We start from the raw sequence: 9,942 nt of genomic DNA on the forward strand, positions 1-9,942 counted from the left end.
AAATCCCATATTTTCACCAATGCCACGCAACCATGTCACAGTGATGTTTGTATCAAATCCATTAAATTTAATATCAACAGAGAAGAATTTTTTTATTTAGCTACACATCTTGTGTGTCATCAACTATCTCCGGTTTAAAAAAAAATCCCAAAGCATTGCATTAATTCTGTCCACAAGTGTTCTTTGTTATTTGTGTGTGTGTGTGTGTATGGGAGGGGGGGGGGGGGGAAAGTATATAAATCGAGACTAAAGTCAATGATGTGTACAAAGAAGGACTGAACTTTCACATGAAACTTTTTTATTAAAAACTAGAGCCATTAAAGTGTAGAGCAAATTAAAAGGATGATAGTGACATATGAAAAAGGACAACACGTTGTTTACTTTGTGTGTCCCATTTTATATGAGTATGAGTCACATTCATTACCTTTAATTTTCTCTCAAAAATGTTATTACATCTTTAGGGCCATTAACAAAAAAATAAAATCTCAACATTAATAATAATAATAATAATACGCTAATAATAATAATAACAACGAACGATGAAGACCTAAAATCAAGGCATATACAAAGTTTTGAAATAATCACAAATAATCTGAAAGATTGGCATAGACATTTTGAAAAAATGATTGATATAGTGCAATATCAACTAAACGTGATCAGTGTACTTTACAAGGGGTCTCTAGCAAACAGCAACACTTAACACGTAGGATAGGACATTACGCCCGTAAGGCGTTATTACCATTTATTCCGACAAGAGACAATGCTGTTAATGGCCAGGTACTCATCTGAGTACAGTGAGCGAAGGTGAGTAAAGAATCTTCTCCAATGACTCAACTTTGCACCGCTCAGAGTGGGACTCGAACCCTAGACCTTCAGATCTGACAAATGTCATACCACAAGACCATTTAGTCACACAATTTTGATTCATAGGCATCCTAGATTTTGTAAAAATGTCATTTTGTTATTGGCAAAATATATTTGCTAAAATGGGGGATTTCCTGATATTGAAAATTCCAAGTTAAGATTGGTACATAATCTGGAAATCACTAGATGAATGTTAAATAAGGGGTTCCTGGTAACTCAGCTGGTAGATCACTCCCCTCAGAAAGAAAAGGACTGGTGAAGCTCCCTGGAGCAGTCGAACTCTCTGTGTCCGCCCAGCAGTAACTAGGTGGCTGGATCTTTCTGCTATATCTGGCAGAAAGTACTTTGCACTACAGTTCACACCCAATCATAAGGTTAATTATTAGTCCATTTAACGAAGGGCAGAGACTCAAGCTATAATAATAATAAAAATAACGACGAAGATGATGATAAAAATAATAATACTAATAATGATAATAATATAGTACCCTGGGAGTCCACTTAAGATAAACTCCCGGAGATTTTCGTATCCAACACTCAAGGAGAGCAGCCCTTCTGTGCTTAATCTATTGGTTATCCCCCTTTAATTTTAATAAATGCAATATATCCCTCGAAATACAGCCCAGCTTCCTATTAATAAGCTTGACTAAACTATGAGTGACTATTTTCCGACTATTATGTGTCGTAGTTGTAGAGTTATTTTTCACAATGCAAATGGCATACAATGAGCTAAACGCTTCGAAAGGCATAGTGAGAATGAAAAAAAAATAAGTTGGTAGAGTTGAGACGCTATCATCACTCTTGTTCTGAATACCAATTGGCGAGCCCTTGAAACTACTGAGGATTAAGTGGGAGGTATGCAACTACAAGATGGCCACTTCGCAGTTTAGATGTGCATGGCGTGGATGAGGTGGAGGGAATGGTAGGGGTGATAGACAAAGGCCTTACCCCCAATACCCATTGTCTCTAGTGTGCTATGACAAGGGCATAAACCCACATATTCATATTCATGTGTGTCTTGTGAATTTCAGTGAATCTTTGCACACACTACACACTCAAATAATATACATAGTTGGTGCTGTTTCTTGATTGAGTAAGTGAATGTATTGCGGAATGACTCCCAGTCATGCAGCAGATCCAGATTGATGAGTTTATCTTATGCAGACCAGCTCACCAATGGAGTTTTATCTTAAACGGTTTAAATAACTAATGATTTAGAGCAGAAAATCAGGACCAGCCTCAGAGTTTATTTTAAGCATGAGTTAATTTTAACACAGTTTATCTTAAGCAGACTGCAGTGTAATAATAATAATGGTATGGATTTATAGTGTGTCAAACATCCCTTCATCTGGAGGGCTCTGGGCCTATAACAAAGATTCGGCCCTAACATCGAAATTTGTCAACGTTTTACAATTCCTTTTTGCCTTTATCTGCCAAATGTTTTCTACTTTCCAGCCATGTGTTGCACAACCACATAAATTTATATAATAATAATATAAAAATTTAAAAAATCACTGACCTCATTCACTCTCATCCATAAAAATGCAATATTATTATAAAAACATCGAACAACTGTGTGATTTTATTCATCTGTTAAGATTTGGGGCTAAAGAGTAAGGGTTTATAGTTAACAAAAATTCAAATAAAAAATACAAAACCCTAATTTGATTTCAAACTTTGGAAAGGGTGCATCCACAATAAATGTTTTGAGAAACATTTTGAATGTAGAAAATATCTCTCCGTGCCCAAGTAAAAAGTGCAGAGAAATTCTCTTATGAAGTTGAAAAATTTATTGTCTACACTAATCTATTTCAATACCAGAATCATAACTTTGTATTTATCGATCTATCACAATCATTCTGTTCATTGATCTGGCATATATGCTAATAATAATAATAATAATAATAATAATAATAATAATAATAATAATAATAATAATAATACACAGCTTACGTCAAAGATACAGAGAATAGCTTGTACAGAAATATATGTATACTTTTGGTGATACAAATAAACCTAATTAAATACAATCATCCGTAATCCGAGGTGTGAAAATTAAAATTAAAGTAAATTAATTAATTAAGTAATTAAGTACAGCAATTAAAGTTATTACACTGGATAGAGATTTTTGCAGATTTTGAAAATCATGAAGCACAACAACAATAATAACAATAACAAAATATAAAATCCAAACCTAGACGAAGCATACAACTAAAATAATATTATCTTGACTATTAAATTCAAGTGAGCTTACTTCATCTGTCGCTAATAATGTTTTACAAAACAATTATTGCACTAATAAAAGGTGTTAAACAAATTGAATTCATCACAAGAACAGAATATATCCCAATTTCAACAACCTTCCACTCCTTGGATCTTGTATTTCCATCAGTCAGACATGATGAGATCTGAAAACAGAAATAAAAAAAACAATAGGCAACTTAAACAAAAAATTTTTTTAAATTGTTAGGGTCTATATTATATATACATTTGTGTGTGTGTGTGGGTGTTTGTGAGTGTGTGGATGAGTGTTTCGCTACAAATTATCTTTCAGGCTATGAAAGAAAAATTATGACAGAAATCTATGTACAAGGGTTGATCAAATATGAATTGCCCTATGTGAAGGAATCGTTCAATTTACATGAAATGGTCAGGAAAAGGTTATCAATTTCTCATTAGATTACATGAAAAAATTGAGAACTTCTGGTATGCAATTTTTATGTTACTGCACACCGAAGCACGCAAACTAGAAATTCAGCTTTGTTGAAAGGAAGCTATAGCAAAAGAATGAGGAAGTAAGAAAACTGTTGTGAAATTCTCCTAGCATTTGTGAAAATATTTTTTTTTGACAAATTGGTAACAGGGGATGAAATTGAAACCTCGCTCTGACAATGATTCAATATGAATTCCACATAAAGCAATAGATAATTAGTGAAGAGCATACTCCCCTCCCCCCCCCAACAAAAGTCAGAGATGAGACGCTCTGTGATAATTCAATTTATTTGAACTTTTTCATTCTGCCACTTTATTTTTATGCAATTAAATTGCCAGAGGTAAAAATAATGCAGTGGCTATTTTTACAGACCCGTAAAGATGGTTCTCGGGGCTATTTTTACAGTCCCGTAAAGATGGTTCTCTGGGCTATTTTTAAGGTCCCGTAAAGACGGTTCTCATGGCTTTTTTTACGGCGTTGATGCAATTCTGTTCACAGTTATCCGCATAGTTATAGATGTATGTAAACGTGTCTTTTTGCAGTATTCACAAAACTTCACATATTATTTCTCCCGATATTTAGATGTACAGATCTAGAGGCGGTGAATGAAAGCAAAATTAATTTCATTTAACATATTTCGATCTAAAGCTAAAATTGACAAACAATTAATGTAAAGACAATTCTCTCAGCGATTTTTACGGTAGTGTCATTTTTATGACATATAATTTGTGTTTTTGCATATAAGTTATGTTTACAGTACAGAACAGCCCGTTTTCTATCATCAGTGGGCAGGTTAGGTTGAATGTCTTGAATTTTTTTCTGTCAAACAGACATAATATAGATCTAGTAGTAGTTTATCAAACACTGAAAGTATTATTAGTTCCTGCTTGAAGTCGACCAGTCAGGAAGAACTAACGGTTTATACAATTTTAAAAGACGTAACATTCAGAGTGCAGTCTTCTCATGTGAGAGTGGGTTCGAATCCCCTTTCAGAAAAGAGGCCGTTCACAAACCAATTGGACACATTTTCCCAACCATATTGTGGACAAATGACTACCCCCCCCCCCCCCCCCCCCCCATGTAGATGCCCATGGTAAAGAAACACATTGCGAAACACCCCATATTGTTCTCTTGAATAATAATTTTTTTAAAATAAAAAAATAAAGTAAATAATGATAATGATGATTCTCTACCATGGGCGGTCATGATCCAAAAGAATAGAGGTGCCCAAGACTGATCCTCATCAGGGCGCTGAGGTGGAGAGTGCATTTGGCTTTGGTCCCACCATCGTGTTGCTCCTACTCCTTTACCAATTGACCCAGCGATTGTTCCGACCAGACAAGGCTGGTTGCTGTATTGCTCCTCCCTTCATAGTTAGGAGGTTGTTTTATTGTTTTCCGCCAAAGTGTTGCTCACCTTCTTGTGGTCAGACCCCTCTGCCTAGGCTTTGAGGTACCACTAGGGAAAGAGATAGATTGAGAAAAAGAGAAAGGAAAAAGAGAGAAGAGAGAGAGAGAGAGAGAGAGAGAGAGAGAGAGAGAGAGAGAGAGAGAAAAAGAGGGATAGAGAGAGGGGGGGGGAGAGAGATAGAGAAAGAAAAAGATTGGGAAAGAATGAAAAAAAGAGAGAGAGAGAAAAGAGAGATAGGGAAAGAAAGATGGGGAAAGAAAGAAAGGGATAGGGAAAGAATGAAAAGAAAGAGTGAGAGAAAGAGGGAGCTATAGAGACAGAAAGAAAAAGCGAGAGAGAGAGAGAGAGAGAGAGAGAGAGAGAGAGAGAGAGAGAGAGAGAGGGGGGGGCAGAGAGATATATAAAGAAAGAGATTGGGAAGGAATAAAAGAAAGAGAAAAGGAGAGAGATAAAGAAAGAAATGGGTAGAGAAAGAATGAAAGAAAGAGTGAGAGAGAGAAAGAGAGAAAAAAAAAGAGAGAGAGAGAGAGAGAGAGAGAAAGGGATAGAGAAAGAATGAAAGAGTGTGTGTGTATGTGTGTGTGTGAGAGAGAGAGAGAGAGAGAGAGAGAGAGAGAGAGAGAGAGAGAGAGAGAGAGAGAGAATGAAAGAGAGCATAGAGAAAGAGAAGAAAAGAGAGAGAGAGAGAGAGAGAGAGAGAAGAGAGAGAGAGAGAGGGGGGGGGCTGCTAACTAGCCGCATCCATAGATAACACAGTAGTCTGAACGCGAAGTAAGTGAGAGTTTTAGAGCTCAGGGCGTCTACTCAGCCTATCTGTTACTATTTATAAATCTATTACCGTAACGCCGTAAAATAGCCACGAGAACCGTGTTTACGGGACCGTTATTAAGAACACCACACTGACTGTTTTATCCATTTTTTAAATTAACGGCATGCGATTTCGGTCACAACTTTCCAATGGTAATTTTTAATTTTACGGTAAAAATTAGTCTGAAATTGCAGACTTTGACTTTGAACTGCCGTCTAATCAAGATAGAAACAAAATTCAAACTGTTTTGTAATCAGGGTTGTCAGCTATTTCATATGAAATTGGTTTCAAGTTACATTAAGAATTTTTGTTAAACTTACTTAAACTTAAACTCCCTACAATGACTGTGACACTTACGATTTTTATTTTTACACAGCAATCTACCGCTCTTCAACTTCAATCACAGACTCTCTACTTTCTCAGCGAAAGCTTTAATCTCCTTTCCAATTTCTTTGCTTAGTTGTTCTTTTGATGCCTTTGGATTCTTTTTTACATATTGAGTAATTCGAAGAATAGTCTCGTTCCGAAGAGCATCTACGTTTGATTGGCCACTGAGCCGTTCCCAAAGTTCACCAACAAGCCTCATCACAGCAAGATCTTTGGAAAGCTTAGAATCCCCAGTTGAAGCCCAATGAATTGTGGCAATCTGTTGGAGTATATCAAAATCTATTATTCCAGTCGCCTGCTTCGCTGCCATTGTCCCTCAGGTGATAGCTATCCTGTGTATTAAATGACTTCAAAAATTGAGTTTTTAATTAGATTGAATAGCAGTGATGTATCACCGTATTTGTAATGTTTACTGTTTACAATGTTTCGACACTTCCTCTTTCTATTTATTGTTAAGTTGCGCATGCGTGAAGGGATGTGGTAGTCTCATAGAATTAAACGAATGAGAATATGTACGGAGTCTAAAAAGTGTCCACCAATGAAAATGAAAGCATTCAGCGCCATTTTATCTTGGGCTGGGAATGTAAGCATTACCCATTCATTCGGTCTCTATGTCAACATAACGATACAACATAAACAACAACTTTTATCAAAATCCACAATAAAATGGTTCAGAACTGTTGTGTATATTTATGCCACAATAAAGCTGTCAAAAAATGATGTTAGAGAATGTGTGTAATCATCTATAATGTGTTTTCCAACCACCACATCATCACTGTCACTACTACTACAACTACCATCACCACTTCATCACTACCACAAATACTACAAACACCACCACTACATCATTATCACTACCACTACACCACCACCACATCACCATCACTACTACAACCACCACCACTCTATCATCATCACTACCACTACTACTACACCATCACTACTACCACTATTACAACCACCACCACCACATCATCATCACGACCACTACAACTGCAACAACTACCACCACATCATCATCACTACCTCTACTACTACAACCACCAGCACCACATAATTATCACTACCACTACTACTGCAACCACCACCACCATATCATCTTCATTACCACTACTACTACAATCACCACCACCACATCATCATCACAACCAATACTACAACCACCACCCCCACCATATCATTACCATTACCACTACTACTACAACCACCACAACCACATCGTCATCACTACCACTACTACTGCAACCACCACCGCCATATCATCACCATTACAACAACTACTACAACCACCACCACCACCACAATATCATCACTACCACTACTACCAGCACTGCATCATTATCACTACCACTACTACTACACCACCACCAGCACATCACCATCACTACCACTACTACTACATCCACCACAACCACATCGTCATCACTACCACTACTACTGCAACCACCACCACCACCACCATATCATCACCATTACAACAACTACTACAACCACCACCACCACATCATCATCACTACCGCTACTACTACAACCACCACCATATCATTACCATTACCACTACTACTACTACAAACACCACAACCACATCGTCATTACTACCACTACTACTGCAACCACCACCGCCACCATATCATCACCATTACAACAACTACTACAACCACCACCACCACATCATCATCACTACCGCTACTACTACAACCACCACCATATCATTACCATTACCACTACTACTACAAACACCACAACCACATCGTCATTACTACCACTACTACTGCAACCACCACCGCCATATCATCACCATTACAACAACTACTACAACTACCATCACCACATCATCATCACTACCACTACTACTTCAGTCACTACCACAATATCATCACTACCACTACTACCACAACCACCAGCACCACATCATTATCACTACCACTACTATTACACCATCACAACCACATCGTCATCACTACCACTACTACTGCAACCACCACCACCACCATATCATCACCATTACAACTACTACTACAACCACCACCACCACATCATCATCACTACCACTACTACTACAACCACCACCACATCATCATCACCATCACTACTACTACAACTACAGCCACCACCACATCATCATCACTACCACTACTACGACAACTACAATCATCACCACCATCACATCATCATCACTACCACTACTACTACAATCACCAACAACACACCATCCTCACTACCACCAGTACTACAATCACTACCATTAGGTTTTGGAGCTTTACTTCATTTGAAATAAGGAAACTTCGGAATTGTCTTTGGCATTGTGTTTATATATCATAATATCATTCTAATCAGTTATCTATTTAGAACTAGATACTATACAGTATGTATACGAGATACCACCCCAATTCCCTTTTCTTGTGTGCGGGAATTCCTCTTTCGGCATTGAAATTCCTACGAGTGGTGTCTGAAATTCCTGTGAGCCAAATTTAAAGCTGGTGTCTCTTTGCTATGATGATGCAGTGAGTGTGAGAGAGTTATCACTACACACATAAACAACAGAAACAATTTAAAAACATGACTATGAACGCAACCACTCACACCTAGGACTTCATATAGATATCACTGACTCACACACGAGGCTAGACTATTTATCCTTTTCTCTATATAGAACAGGACAAGACAAACAATAGCTTGACTCTCTCTCCACTTCGTATTGATGTTTGTCGTCAGACGAGTTCAACTGTCGGTCGACCTGTCAATATTCCTTTTTGCCTAGGACATAATCATTAATAGATTAATTTAAAAAAAAAATTATTCTCTATTGTCTTCTGGCACTTTTCTACTCACTTCATCTCTAATCATTAATAGAATGTTGTGTGGTTTTGACCGTGAATAAAACCTTAAGAAGTCACATTTATATTGTTTTAGAGACATCGTTTTGAATAATTTTGAGTTAAATGAGCGAGCAGGAAGTTATTTTCTTAGATTTCATGAACGGCCGATCAGCGCTTGTTTACTATAGTAACGCAATTCCCAAGTCAAAATGGCGGATGGTTTTCTCATCGAGGCCGCTGGTTGGCTAGCCAATAAGAGCACCGTACGGTTTCCATCGGGTAAATTCCTTGGGCAATCTACAACACAATTATTGATCGAATTGTGAATTCATATGGGTGATGAACCCTCCAGTTACCAATCACTTGGAATCTTTCAGTCAAACTGATCACACGCATTTTTGATCTCTCTCTCTCTCTCTCTCTCTCTCTCTCTCTCTCTCTCTCTCTCTCTCTCTCTCTCTCTCTCTCTCTCTCTCTCTCTCTCTCTCGTATTGGTCTGACATGGCGGTTTGCAAAAAAAAAAACAAAAAAAAATCCCAAATTTGCAAGCTAAAAACAGCAAAATTTGCAAAAATTTGCGATTAATTTTCCTAAAAACCCATAATTAGTTCATGAAAGAGAAAGTGTTTTTAAGGGTTTCACGGCGCTTGCAACAAATTAAGGTCATATCAGCGCCAGTAAAAAGAAAGAAAATGGTCTAGATAGTAAAAAGTTCTAGAATTACAATTAAAGTACCCAAGAAAAAGGAAGAACACGCTATCAGGGTACCTACTTGTTTTGAGATTATTAATCTCTGTATCATCCTGACACACGCACAGTCCCTCCCCCCCCCCCCCCCCCCCCACTAAATTATTATTATTATTTTTTGTTGTTGCAAAATCTCGAAAACTATGCGGTGTTGGTCAGTTTATATTTCCGGGTAGCGTAATCGTTGTGGAGTT

The 9,942-nt window shown here is 37.4% G+C and overlaps 1 long non-coding RNA gene across 1 annotated transcript; it reads right to left on the reverse strand.

The window, feature by feature from the left end:
* Positions 1–276: 276 nt before the first annotated feature.
* LOC144980023 (uncharacterized) lies at positions 277–6,620 on the reverse strand. Its single transcript, XR_013646813.1, has 2 exons — positions 6,153–6,620; positions 277–3,272 (listed from the first exon to the last, which is right to left on the reverse strand). It is a non-coding gene; the product is annotated as an uncharacterized LOC144980023 (long non-coding RNA).
* Between the last annotated feature and the right edge of the window lie 3,322 nt (positions 6,621–9,942).

This window comes from Berghia stephanieae, chromosome 1 (genome assembly GCF_034508935.2).
Source record: "Berghia stephanieae isolate SIO BIC M18660-M18661 chromosome 1, UCSD_Bste_1.3, whole genome shotgun sequence".
Taxonomy (NCBI): domain Eukaryota; kingdom Metazoa; phylum Mollusca; class Gastropoda; order Nudibranchia; family Aeolidiidae; genus Berghia; species Berghia stephanieae.